The sequence below is a fragment of the Giraffa tippelskirchi genome, chromosome 8, assembly GCF_054371585.1.
Source record: "Giraffa tippelskirchi isolate mGirTip1 chromosome 8, T2T-mGirTip1v1.2.pri, whole genome shotgun sequence".
NCBI classification, from domain to species: domain Eukaryota; kingdom Metazoa; phylum Chordata; class Mammalia; order Artiodactyla; family Giraffidae; genus Giraffa; species Giraffa tippelskirchi.
In genome coordinates, this window is record NC_137282.1 from 74968379 (window position 1) to 74981059 (window position 12681).

The window sequence follows — 12681 nt, forward strand, 5'->3', positions numbered from 1 at the left end:
AGTCCACCCCCAGGGGGTGGCGGACAGTTCCAGAACTGTTTCCAAGGGCCCTGGCATCGCTGAGGCCATCTGGATGAACCCCCACGCAGCCCCCTGGCTCCCTCTGTTCCTGCTGCTCTGTCTCCTCCCGTCCACAGGAGTCACCCCACAGGATGCTCCCTGGTGGGCATCCCCACCTCCCATCCACTCAGGACACCCTTGCAGAGAACCATTCCTCTCCCTGCTCCCTCCACGTCTGTGCTTCATTCTCATCCACATCTCTGTGTCCTGGTGACAGACAACACAGCAAATGGAAGCCACATCAGGAACCCGCTGTCCCCGCTGAGGAGGCATGGTGTCCGCACCAGATCTCCCCAGAGCATGGCTTTGATCTGAACCAGCAAGCCTTCATGTGTCTCCCATCACAGCCAACTTCTGTGCTGAGACAACTCTATCTTGAAGTTACTCAGGAGAGAGAAGACAAACGCACAATAAGTAACGAATGCGGCGATCGATGCAAGATAATAGCAGAAAACTCAAAGCAAATCTCACTCAAAATAAACAGATAAAACAAACAGGACTTGATGCTTTCAGAAAATTAAAAAAAAAAAACAAAAAAGAGTAGCCTTCAGGGTGCAATAATAGTATCTGAATATATAAGACTTTAGCAAGAGTCTAATACATTTTGTAATTTTGCAAGTAACTATGTAGCTGAGTGAAGCTAGGGAATTCACCAGGAAAGTTTTTAGGTTTTTTTCAGTATGATGGGGCTATACTGCTGTACTTGCTCCCCTCCTCTGATTTCTGGCCGGTTTTAATACATCCTCTTACTGGACAGCCCTGGTTCTTGGCAATGTTGTAAAGAAAGGGAAGAGACTCTCTTCAAAGGGTCTCGCCCCTCATCACCCCCTGAGGCCCCTCCCGTCGTCCACCCAGAGTCCTCCTCCCTCCCTACCCTTCAGGGCTGGGGAGAGAGATTTCCACTTTCATGGAAGGCAGCAGCAGTGAGGGAGAGGGTAGCTCAGCCAGACAGTAGCATCCTCAGAAAGACCAGTGACCCAGAGCAAATTCTTCCATCGCCGTTCTTTCCCATGAGTGCCTAGACAACTGGTTCTCAAAGCTTGGAAAGAGTGATAAAACACTCTTCCTGAGTCATAAAAATGCTAAATTACTAAACACAGAGGCAGAAGTCATTGAGAAACCTCACAAACTACAGAGGAAACTGTTTCACATACATATATATATATATGTATGTATGTATGTATATCAACTGATGACAAATCTAAAGAAACCAGGGTTTGGAATTAAAAATATAAGCCCTGTTTATTGGTCATATTATTAACTCAGACCATTATTGTAATTTTACTAAAATTTCTTCAGGCTAAAAAATCCCATCTAAGTGGCATATCAAAAGAATATTCACTATTACTGATAGCAATAATAGTGAAATCCTTGGAAATGCTTTGTATTGCAAGAGCTCACTACACACAAAAACACACTTTCACATTTATATTATATATTATATAATTTATATGTTATATTATATATATACATTATATACTATATACTTATATATGTAAATGTTTACATATATTATATGTATTATTATTGCATACTTAAATACTTTACACATTTATTATATAAAATAGAGTCTAAAATATTTATGTATTTGAGTACATAAATTAATCTATTGAGCTTTCTTATTGTTAGAAATGTACCTGTTATTTAATATTTGCCTTACAATTATTTAATCAAAGCTTTCTACTACATTTGATAAGCAAGCAATTACAGTCCATAAGCTATTAATCTTTTATATTTTTGCATTGTCTTTTTATATTATCACATTAGTAGGTATGACATTTCAAACTCCATTATTTATGTTGACTTCTTTTTTTGGCAGTTATTATTTTTCCTTTGTTTGTTTTCTGTCAAACCTCAGCATGAATCAGCCATAGGTATACATATATCCCCTCCCTTTTGAGCCTCTCTCCCATCTCCCTCTCCATCCCACCCCTCTAGGTTGATACAGAGCCCGTTTGAGTTTCCTGAGCCATACAGCAAATTCCCGTCGGCTATCTATTTTACATATGGTAATGTAAGTTTCCATGTTACTCTCTCCATACATCTCACTCTCTCCTCCCTTCTCCCCATGTCTATAAGTCTCTTCTCTATGTTTGTTTCTCCATTGCTGCCCTGTAAATAAATTCTTCAGTACCATTTTTCTAGATTCTGTATATACGCATTAGAATACGATATTTTTTCTTACTTCACCCTGTATAATAGGTTCTAGGGTCATCTACCTCATTAGACCTGACTCAAATACATTCCTTTTTATGGCTGAATAATATTCCATTGTGTATATGTACCACAACTTCTTTATCCATTCATTTGCCGATGGGCATTTAGGTTGCTTCCATGTTCTAGCTATTGTAAATAGTGCTGCAATGAACAATGGGATACATGTGTCTTTTTCAATTTTGGTTTCCTCAGGGTATATACCAAGGAGTGGGATGGCTGGGTCATATGGTGGTCTTATTCCTAGTTTTGTAAGGAATATCCATACCGTCTTCCATAGTGGCTGTATCAATTTACATTCCCAGCGAGAGTGCAAGAGCATTCCCTTTTCTCCACACCCTCTCCAGCATTTATTGTTTGTAAACTTTTTGATGATGGCCATACTGACTGGACTGAGGTGATATCTCATTGTAGTTTTGATTTGCATTTCTCTAATAACGAGCAATGTTGAGCATCTTTTCATGTGTTTGCTAGCCATCTGTATGTCTTTCTTGGAGAAAAGTCTGTTTAGGTCTTGCTCCCACTTTTACATTAGGTTGTTTTTTTCCTGATATTGAGCTGAATGAGCTGCCTGTCTATTTTGTAAATTAATCCTTTGTCAGTTGTTTCATTTGCTATTATTTTCTCTCATTCTGAGGCTTGTTTTTTTTCACCTTGCTTATAGCTCCCTTTGCTGTGCCACAGCTTTCACATTTAATCAGGTCCTACTTGTTCACTTCTGTTTTTATTCCCACTACTCTAGGAGGTGGGTCATAGAGGATCTTGCTTTGATTTATGTCATTGAGTGTCCTGCCTATGTTTTCCTTTAAGAGTTTTATAGTTTCTGGTCTTAGCTTTATGTCATTAATCCATTTTGAGTTTATCTTTGTGTATGGTGTTAGGAAGTGTGCTAATTTCATTCTTTTATATGTAGCTGTCCAGTTTTCCCAGCACCATTTATTGAAGAGGCTGTCTTTGCCCCATTGTATATTCTTGCCTCCTTTATCAGAATAAGGTGTCCATAGGTGAATGGGTTTATTTCTGGCCTTTCTAACTTGTTCCATTGGTCTATATTTCTGTTTTTGTGCCAGTACCATCCTATCTTGATGACTGTAGCTTTGTAGTATAATCTGAAGTCAGGAAGGTTGATTCCTCCAGCTCCATTCTTCTTTCTCAAGACTGCTTTGGTTATTCGGGGTCTTTTGTGTTTCCATATGAATTGTGAAATTTTTGGTTCTAGTTCTGTGAAAAATGCCATTGGTAATTTGATAAGCATCACACTGAATCTGTAGAATGCATTTGGTACTATAGTCATTTTCACAATATTGATTCTTCCTACCCAGGAACATGGAATATCTCTCCGTCTGTTTATGTCATCTTTGATTTCTTTCATTAGTGTCTTATAATTTTCTGGGTACAGTTCTTTTGTCTCCTTAGGTAAGTTTATTCCTAGATATTTAATTATTTGTGTTGCAATGGTGAATGGGATTGATTCCTTAATTTCTCTTTCTGATTTTTCATTGTTAGTATACAGAAATGCAAGTGATTTCTGTGTATTGATTTTGTATCCTGCAACTTTGCTAAATTCACTGATTAGCTCTAGTAATTTTCTGATACTATCTTTAGGGTTTTCTATGTACAGTATCATGTCATCTGCCAACAGTGAGAGCTTTACTTCTTTTCCAGTCTGGATTCCTTTTATCTCTTTTTCTTCTCTGATTGCTGCATCTAGGACTTCCAGAACTATGTTGAATAATAGTGGTGAAAATGGACACCCTTGTTTTGTTCCTGATGTTAGGGGAAATGCTTTCACTTTTTCACCATTGAGAATAATGTTTGCTGTAGGCTTATCATATATAGCCTTTACTATGTTGAGGTAGGTTCCTTCTATGTCCATTTTTGGAAGAGTTTTAATCATAAATGAGTGCTGAATTTTGTCAAAGGCTTTTTCTGCATCCATAGAGATTATCATATGTTTTTATCTTTCAATTTGTTAATATGGTATATCATATTGATTGATTCGTGCATATTGAAGAATCCTTGCATCTCTAGAATAGACCCAACTTGATCATGGTGTGTGAGCTTTTTGATGTGTTGCTGAATTCTGTTTGCTAAAATTTTGTTGGGGATTTTCACATCTATGTTCACCAGTGATGTTGGCCTGTAGTTTTTCTTTTTTGTGGTGTCTTTGTTTGGTTTTGTTTTCAGGGTGATGGTGGCCTTGTAGAATGAGTTTGGAAGTGTTCCTTCCTCTGCAATTTTTTGAAAGAATTTTAGAAGGATAGGCATTATCTCTTCTCTAAATGTTTGATGGAATTCTCCTGTGAGGCCTTCTGGTCCTGGGATTTTGTTTTCTGGGAGATTCTTGATCACAGCTTCAATTTCAGTGCTTGTAATTGGGTTGTTCATAATTTCTATTTCTCCAGGTTCAGCCTTGGAAGATGAAACTTTTCTAAGACTCTGTCCATTTCTTCCAGGTTATCCGTTTTATTGCCATATAGTTGTTCATAAAAATCTCTTATAATCCTTTGCATTTCTGCATTGTTTGTTGTAACCTCTTCTCTTTCATTTCTAATTTTGTTGATTTGACTCTTCTCTCTTTTTTTCTTGATGAGTCTGGCTAAAGGCTTGTCAATTTTTTTTATCTTCTCAAAGAACCAGCTTTTAGTTTTATAAATCATTATTATTGTTTTTTTTTTTTCATTTCTTTTTCATTTCTTTTTCATTTATTTCTGCCTGGATATGATTTATTTTCTTCTACTAATTTTGTTTTTTGTTGTTATTGTTCATCTTCTTCTTCTTTTTCCACTTGTTTAAGGTGTAAAGTTAGGTTGTCTACTCGATGTTTTTCTTGTTTCTTGAGGTAGGATTGTATTGCTATCAATTTCCCTCTTAGGACTGCTTTTGCTGCATCCCATAGGTTTAAGTTGTCATGTTTTTGTGTTATTTGTTTCTAGAAATTTCTTGATTTCCCTTTTCATTTCTTCAGTAACCTGTTGGTTATTTAGAAATGTGTGGTTTAATCTCCATGTGTTTGTGCTTCTTACAGTTTTTTTTTCATTTAATTGGTATCTAGTCTCATAGCATCGTGGTCAGAGAAGATGCTTGATATAATTTCAATTTTCTTAAATTGACTGAGGTTTGATTTGTGACTCAAGATGTGGTCTTCCTTGGAGAATGTTCCAAGGCACCCTGTCTGTACACTTGAGAAGCTGTATTCCTCTGCATTTGGATGGAATGTCCTGAAGATATCAATGAGATCCATCTCATCTAATGCATCATTTAAGACTTTTGTTTCCTTTTTAATTTTGTTTTGATGATCTGTCCATTAGTGTGAGTGGGGTGTTAAAGTCTCCTACTATTATTGTGTTACTGTCAATTTCTCTTTTTATGTCTGTTAGTGTTTGTCTTATGTATTGAGGTCTCCTATGTTGGGTGCATAGATATTTACAATTGTTATGTCTTCCTCTTGGATTGACCCCTTGATCATTATGTAGTGTCCTTCCTTATCTCTTGTAATCTTCTTTATTTTAAGGTCTATTTTGTCTGAAATGAGGATTGCTACTACAGCTTTCTTATGCTTCCATCCTCTCACTTTCAGTCTATTTGTGTCTTTAGGTCTGAAATCGGTTTCTTATAGACAGCATATATGTGGGTCTTGTTTTTGTATCCATTCAGCCAGTGTGTGTCTTTTGGGTGGAACATTTAATCCATTTACATTTAAAGTAACTATTGATATTTATGTTCCTATTGCCATTTTCTTAATTGTTTTGGGTTGATTTTGTAGATCTTTTTCTTCTCTTGTATTTCTTGACTATTTAAGTCCCTTTAATATTTGTTGTAAAGCTGCTTTGGTGGTACTGAATTCTCTTAACTTTTGCTTGTCTGAAAAGCTTTGTATTTCTCCATCAATTTTAAATGAGATCCTTGCCAGGTACAGTAATCTTGGTTGTAGATTTTTCCCTTTCAATACTCTAAATATATCCTGCCATTCCTTTCTGGCCTGCAGAGTTTCTGCTGAAAGATCAGCTGTTAAGCATGTGGGGTTTCCCTTGCACGTTACTTGTTGCTTCTCCCTTGTTGCTTTTAATATTCTTTGTGTTTCATCTTTGTTAGTTTGATTAGTATGTGTCTTGGTGTGTTTCTCCTTGGGTTTATCCTGTATGGGACTCTTTGTGACTTGATTGACCATTTCCTTTTCCATGTTGGGGAAATTTTCAATTATAATCTCTTCAAAAATTTTCTCATACCCTTTCTTTTTCTCTTCTTCTTCTGGGATCCCTATAATTTTGAATGTTGGTGCATTTGATATTGTCTCAGAGGTCTCTGATACTATCCTCAGTTCTTTTCATTCTTTTTACTTTATTCTGCTCTTCAGAAGTTATTTCCACCATTTTATCTTCCAGCTCTCTGATTTGTTCTTTTGCTTCAGATATTCTGCAATTGATTCTTTATAGAGTATTTTTAATTTCAGCAATTGTTTTGTTTGTCTCTGTATGTTTATTCTTTAATTCTTCTAGGTCTTTGTTCATTGATTCTTGCATTTTCTCCATTTTGTTTTCAAGGTTTTTGATCATCTTTGCTATCATTATTCTGAATTCTTTTTCAGGTAGTTTGCCTATTTCTTCTTTATTTATTTGAACTTCTGTGTTTCTAGTTTGTTCCTTCATTTGTGTAGTATTTCTCTGCCTTTTCGTTATTGTTTTTTAACTTATTGTGTTTGAGGTCTCCTTTTCCCTGGCTTCAAGGTTGAATTCTTTCTTCTTTTTGGTTTCTGCTCTCCTAAGGTTGGTCCAGTGGTTTGTGTAAGCTTCCTATAGGGTGAGATTTGTGCTGAGTTGTTTGTTTTTCCTCTGATGGGCAGGGCTGGGTGAGGTGGTGATCCTGTCTGCTGATGATTGGGTTTGTATTTTTGTTTTGTTTGTTGTTTAGATGAGGTGTCCTGCACAGTGTGCTACTTTTGGTTTGGTAAATGCCAAATTTTGTATTCAAGTGGTTTCCTTTGTGTGAGTTCTCACTGTTTGATACTCCCTAGGGTTAGTTCTCTGGTAATCTAGGGTCTTGGAGTCAGTGTTCCCACTCCAAAAGCTCAGGGTTTGATCTCTGTGGTTCCCTCACACTGACCAGCTTGAGAAACTCGGTTCAGTTCTCCCCAGACCCCACCAGTCTTGGGTGCCTCCAACTTCATGGAGTTTCTGCAGGCTTGTGGGGGTCCAAGCTCAAGGGCCAGGGTCCTCAGACTCCACCCATCACCACCACCACAAGGAGAGCTGATAACTCACAGAGCTCCCAGGTCAGCTCCATCCTCCTTAGTTTGCCATTTCTTACTTGGGGCCTTTCAAAGAAGCCTTCTTTGTTTAAACCTCAGTCAGGGATCTTTAGAAACTGCAGCATACATTTTTCCTTTGGTTATTAAGTCAAGGACTTTCCTTACGAACCCTCACAAGTCAGTTCTCAAGAACAGTCCTTTGGCTCGGTGTCCTTGGAGCCAACAGAACAGGACTGAGTTCACTTCAGAAGCAAAGGAAAGTTTTGTTTTCTGACAGAAGAATGGAGAGGCACCAGCTCACATTCTAGAGCACATGCTCTTCAGGGCCTTAACTTATTCTTGACTTGGGAAAACAAGGAATTGTTCAGAAAAATATTCTTGGTTTATGGGCTGACTGGAAAATGTTTTGTTTTCCTTTATTATTGGGGAAGAATCTAAACTTTTGGGTTATCTCAGATTTCTGTTAATCTTTATTATTCTGAAGAGAAAGATAAGTGATTTAAAAATAATGTATTTTGAGGAATCCCAGTGGTTTGCATTCTTTCACTTGTTTGCTGTAAGACTCACTCTTTTTTCTAAGCATTTATACTATGATATTTTAGAAACACTTTCAAAATATTAATTTGCTTCATTAATATATCCAATTATATCATCCCTTACCCAAACTGTTTTGCATTTCTTCATTAGCTTGTGTGTTTTATATTAAAGAAGTATCATCAAAAATTCAAATCACTTTTATATTTTAAACACATTTTTTTTAAACTATATCAAAGTGTCACTATGGTTAAATACCTTAATTACTAAATATCTGAATCTGAATCCACTTTCCTATTCTCTGTTAATTATTATAAATGCAAAGTTCATGTTAGTGCTGATAAAAATCTGTATAATCCCAGGATCTTATGGTTGTTATCACAGATGGTGAAGTCATTTCCCATCTAAGACCAGAGCCCCCACCTCCGCACTAGGGCTCATCTCCTCAGTGCCATCATTTTTCCTCCTTCTGTATAACCATTTTTCTTTTCTCTGCTTGATCGATTCTATTATTACACAAACATGTTGTTTCACTTTCCATCTTTATGAACCGAGAAAAAGCAAATGAGCAAAAAAGCAAGCGTGCAAGCAGAGAACAGCTAGACAAAACACCGTCTGGTCCACACTCCCCAGTATTGCCTGACCCTTTTCTCTCCTGTCCTGGAGCAGAGAGAGGAAACATCTCCTGGGAATCACTTTCCTTTCACCTCTCCCCATTCTCTCCTAACCTGAAAACAGCCATGATCAAGGGGAGCAGTCAACACCCTGTCTGTTGCTGCCTCTGTGTGTGGTCAGTTCTCCAGATCCTCCTTGCCTGTGATGCCACCTCCCCTACCCCACTTCCAGACCCCACACTCTCCAGTTCTCCTCTAATTCAGTGGTCATTCCTTGTTCATAAGTCTGAGTGTTGCCATATGATGCCCTGGTATTTATTACCATATTTTTAAGCTTTTCATGTACTTTCTTGAATCCACTAGAAATATTGTAAACATCTAATAAAATATTATTAGCATTATGATATTCTTATTGAGTAATAACTTTTAAAGCATTAGTGACACTCAGTCGTGTCCGACTCTACAACTTCATGGACTGTAGCCCACCAGGCTCCCCTGTCCATGGGATTCTCCAGGGGATCTTCTGACCCAGGGCTTGAACCTGGGTCTCCTGCATTGCAGGTAGATTCTTTACCATCAGAGTTGCGTGGGAAGATTTCTATGTATTTGACACTCTGCTAAGTGATTTTACACATCCTGCTTAATTTCACCACAACTTTATAAGATTTATGCTGTTTATTACAGAGGAAAACTGCATTACAAAGAAGTTAAATAATTTATTGTAGGTTATAGGGCTTGTGGGGGCTTCCCAAGTAGTGTTGGTGGCAAAGAACCTGTCTGCCAATGTAGGAGAGAAAAGAGACTGCGTGAGTTTGATCCCTGAGTCAGGAAGATTCTCTGGAGGTGGGCGTGGCAACCCACTCCAGGATTCTTTCCTGGAGAATCCCATGGACAGAGGAGCCTGACTACAGTTCATTGGGTCACAAAGAGTCAGACACAACTGAACCAACTCAGTGCTCACACAAGCATAGGGCTTGCGAGGATAGAGCCATCCTGGAGCTGCTGGTCTGATTCTAGAACTGATTGGTTTATCAGCAGCTGCTGTTTCCTTCATAAACAATGCCACTTGTTTTAACCACACTTTACATGTAAGTTTTCTTTTTAAGGACAGTTATTACATTACACAAGGCAATATTTAAGTAATTATATATTAGTAAACATGTATTATCAAACTGAAGTTTTCAGATCTGATTGACTCTTCAAAGTGTTATCTAAGAAATCTTTGAATGAACTGATATGTTAGCTCCTTAAACAAGGTTCAACATCCAATAATGTTAATCCTGTTATAACAAAAGGTATGTACTGAGTCATGTTGACTTAGGGGCTTCCCAGGTGGCTCAGTGGTAAAGAACCTGCCTGATAATGCAGGAGACACAGGTTCAATCCCTAAGTTGGGAAAAATCCCCTGGAGGAAGAAATGGCAACCCACTCCAATTTTCTTGCCTGGAAAATCCCATGGACAGAAGAGCCACAGTGTCCATAGGGTTTCAAAGAGTCAGACACAACTGAGCACAAATGCACATAACTGATTCACATTGTTGTGTTTGTTTCAGGTGCACAGCGAAGTGATTCAGAAATATGCATATTTCTAGACTCTTTATCCTTAAAAGTTATCACAAAATATCAAGTCTAGTTCCCATACAGTAAGTAGGTCCTTCTTCATTATCTATTTTATATAGCATAGAAAAGGAAATATTCACCAATTTGATAATTTAAAAATGATATCTCGTTTGTATTTGTGTTTCAAACAATTATTGCGCATATTCATTTACTCCGTGAGATCAATTCTCCTGTTATTTTCTCATGGTCTATATATCCCCCACCTGTCCAGAGGGGATATGTCCCATGACCCTGCAGACTGCCCGAAGCTGCAGGTAGGTGGAATCTTAGAACACTCCCTCCTACACACACACACACACACACACACACCACACACACACCCCTGTAACAGAACTGAAATTCCAAATTGGGTGCACACACACACACATACACACACACACACCACACACACCCCTGTAACAGAACTGAAATTCCAAATTGGGTGCACACACACACACACACACACACACACCACACACACACCCCTGTAACAGAACTGAAATTCCAAATTGGGTGCAGTCAGAGAGCCTTGATAACGATGCATAACAAACAAGAACAGGATAGCATGCTGCTGTGACCCGGTCGTGTGATGAGTCCTCTCTGGTTCTCACACCGTCTTATTCTACTAATTTAACATCACTGTTTGCCTCTCTTTTTTAAAAAATTAATTAATTTATTTTAATTGGAGGCTACTTTACAATATTGTGGTGGTTTTTTGCTGCTCACCGCCATGAATCAGCCATGGGTGTACATGTGTCCCACCATCCCTAACCCTCCTCCCACCTCCTTCCCTCTTAATTGAGCGCCGGTCATGCCGAGGCGGAACTCCGGCCCTCTGAGGAGCGACAGCAGAAGCAGCCTGTGTTCCTCAGTCACGGTTTACAGGAGACGAGGCTCTTCCCACAGCCCTCAGCCAGCTCCGCAGGCCATTGCTTTCTTTCCTCCTCCAAGAACTTCCCCCAAAGGAAGTGCTGCCCGGCTTGCTGCATTCCGGTTGCCAGCGTCACTCCTCCAGGGTCACTCGTGTCTCTTCCGTGACCAGCCAACATCATCGGATTGGGCACTTCAGAAGGTCATTGTTCAGTAAAATGAGGGTCACGTGACAGCCCAACAGCCCCTCTGACAAAGGAAAGTTGCTGCGGGGCCAAAGGTTGACCCGCTGGACACCTGACTCGTCTCACCTGTGGCGCTGGCGGAACTGATCTCGTGACATTTCCTCACTGGACTCAGACCACAGCAGTGTTTAAAGCTTCTGAACTCTTTACTTCTGGAGTTTTCCATGTGGTATTTTTGGACCAAGGTTGACCTCAGGCAACTGAAACTTGGGAAAGTGAAACTGCGGGTTGCGGATTGGGGGGCGTTGGGCTGTTTAACCTTATTTCATGAGGAAAAAAACTAGGAATCATTGTCTTTACTAGTTTATTTTGCCCTCAGCTCCCTTATTAGCTTAGCCTTACTCAGAATTCCTACATTTTTTATGAATTTTCTGATGTCTAGAACATGGACCCTTGACAGAAACTGATGACCAGGTTTTAGGAGTTGGATTCTCAAATTTCATTTTTATTCTTAAATCAGCCAGTTATCCCTTCTTTGGTTGGGAAAATTGTCCTCTTTCAGTTTGGTATTAAAAAGAGATCATTTGTATCTGCAAAGTCACAGATAGGTATTTACTGGGCTTCACGATATTAAGTTGCTGATACTCCTTGTTATGGAGTATCAGAACTCTTTCGACAAATGTCACTGAACAGCACTTTCAAATTAAAAGAAGACACTTTTATATGTGGAGTTTTTAAAACACAAATAATATGTCTGAAGTATTAGTGTGGGCACACCCACACACTTGGTTACTGCATTGTTTACTAATTTAAAGTGCAATTAACAGTAAAATTCTTTATTGGAAGGAAGGCAATTAACTTAATCATCCCCACATGGTCAACAGATCATGGACTTGAGGGAAACAATATGCTTCCCTGTGTTTCAGCTTGTCAATGAGAACCATCAGGATTTAACTTGGAATACAATGGGAGAAAAGATTTCTTACTTAGCTTTGTAATGACTTGTTGGGTTAATCTACACACTTTATTATTTCAGGCACTTTGCTCCAAAATGGGTGGTGGTGGTGGAGGTCACCAAGAGATGAGGCACAAAACTTGGGGGGAAAGGGGAACACAGAGGTGAGGTGAGATGCCCCCAAAACAGCTTTTCCCCTTCACTGTCTTCTATTGAGGTCCAGGGAATATCAGAGGCTTGGGGATAGAACTATCTTAGATAATTGTCACACTCCCAATAAAGATGGTATATATTTTCCCCTTAACACACTCTTCTTGCCTGTATCTCATGTGTGAAAAGATTTCCTACCAAAGTTTCCCAGTTTTCCCAGTCTGGCTACCAGAAAGCATTCCACCCTTCAGG

The 12681-nt window shown here is 38.9% G+C and overlaps 2 protein-coding genes across 9 annotated transcripts in view; one reads left to right on the forward strand and one right to left on the reverse strand.

Moving 5' to 3' along the window:
* The window catches only part of CSMD1 (CUB and Sushi multiple domains 1), a 1578457-nt gene that overhangs the window by 662482 nt on the left and 903294 nt on the right, over positions 1-12681 (reverse strand). The window lies entirely within an intron of this gene.
* Positions 9580-12681, forward strand: part of LOC145516302 (uncharacterized) — a 52029-nt gene continuing 48927 nt past the window's right edge. For 5 of the 8 annotated variants that reach the window (XR_014061284.1, XM_081517453.1, XM_081517459.1 and 2 more), the window contains exon 1: positions 9580-9758. The gene's annotated coding sequence lies outside the window, so the exon portion shown is untranslated. Of the gene's footprint in view, positions 9759-10223; positions 10314-11072; positions 11600-12360; positions 12449-12681 lie in introns of all 8 variants that reach the window. The other 3 variants (XM_081517455.1, XM_081517458.1, XM_081517456.1) reach the window with 3 other exon arrangements.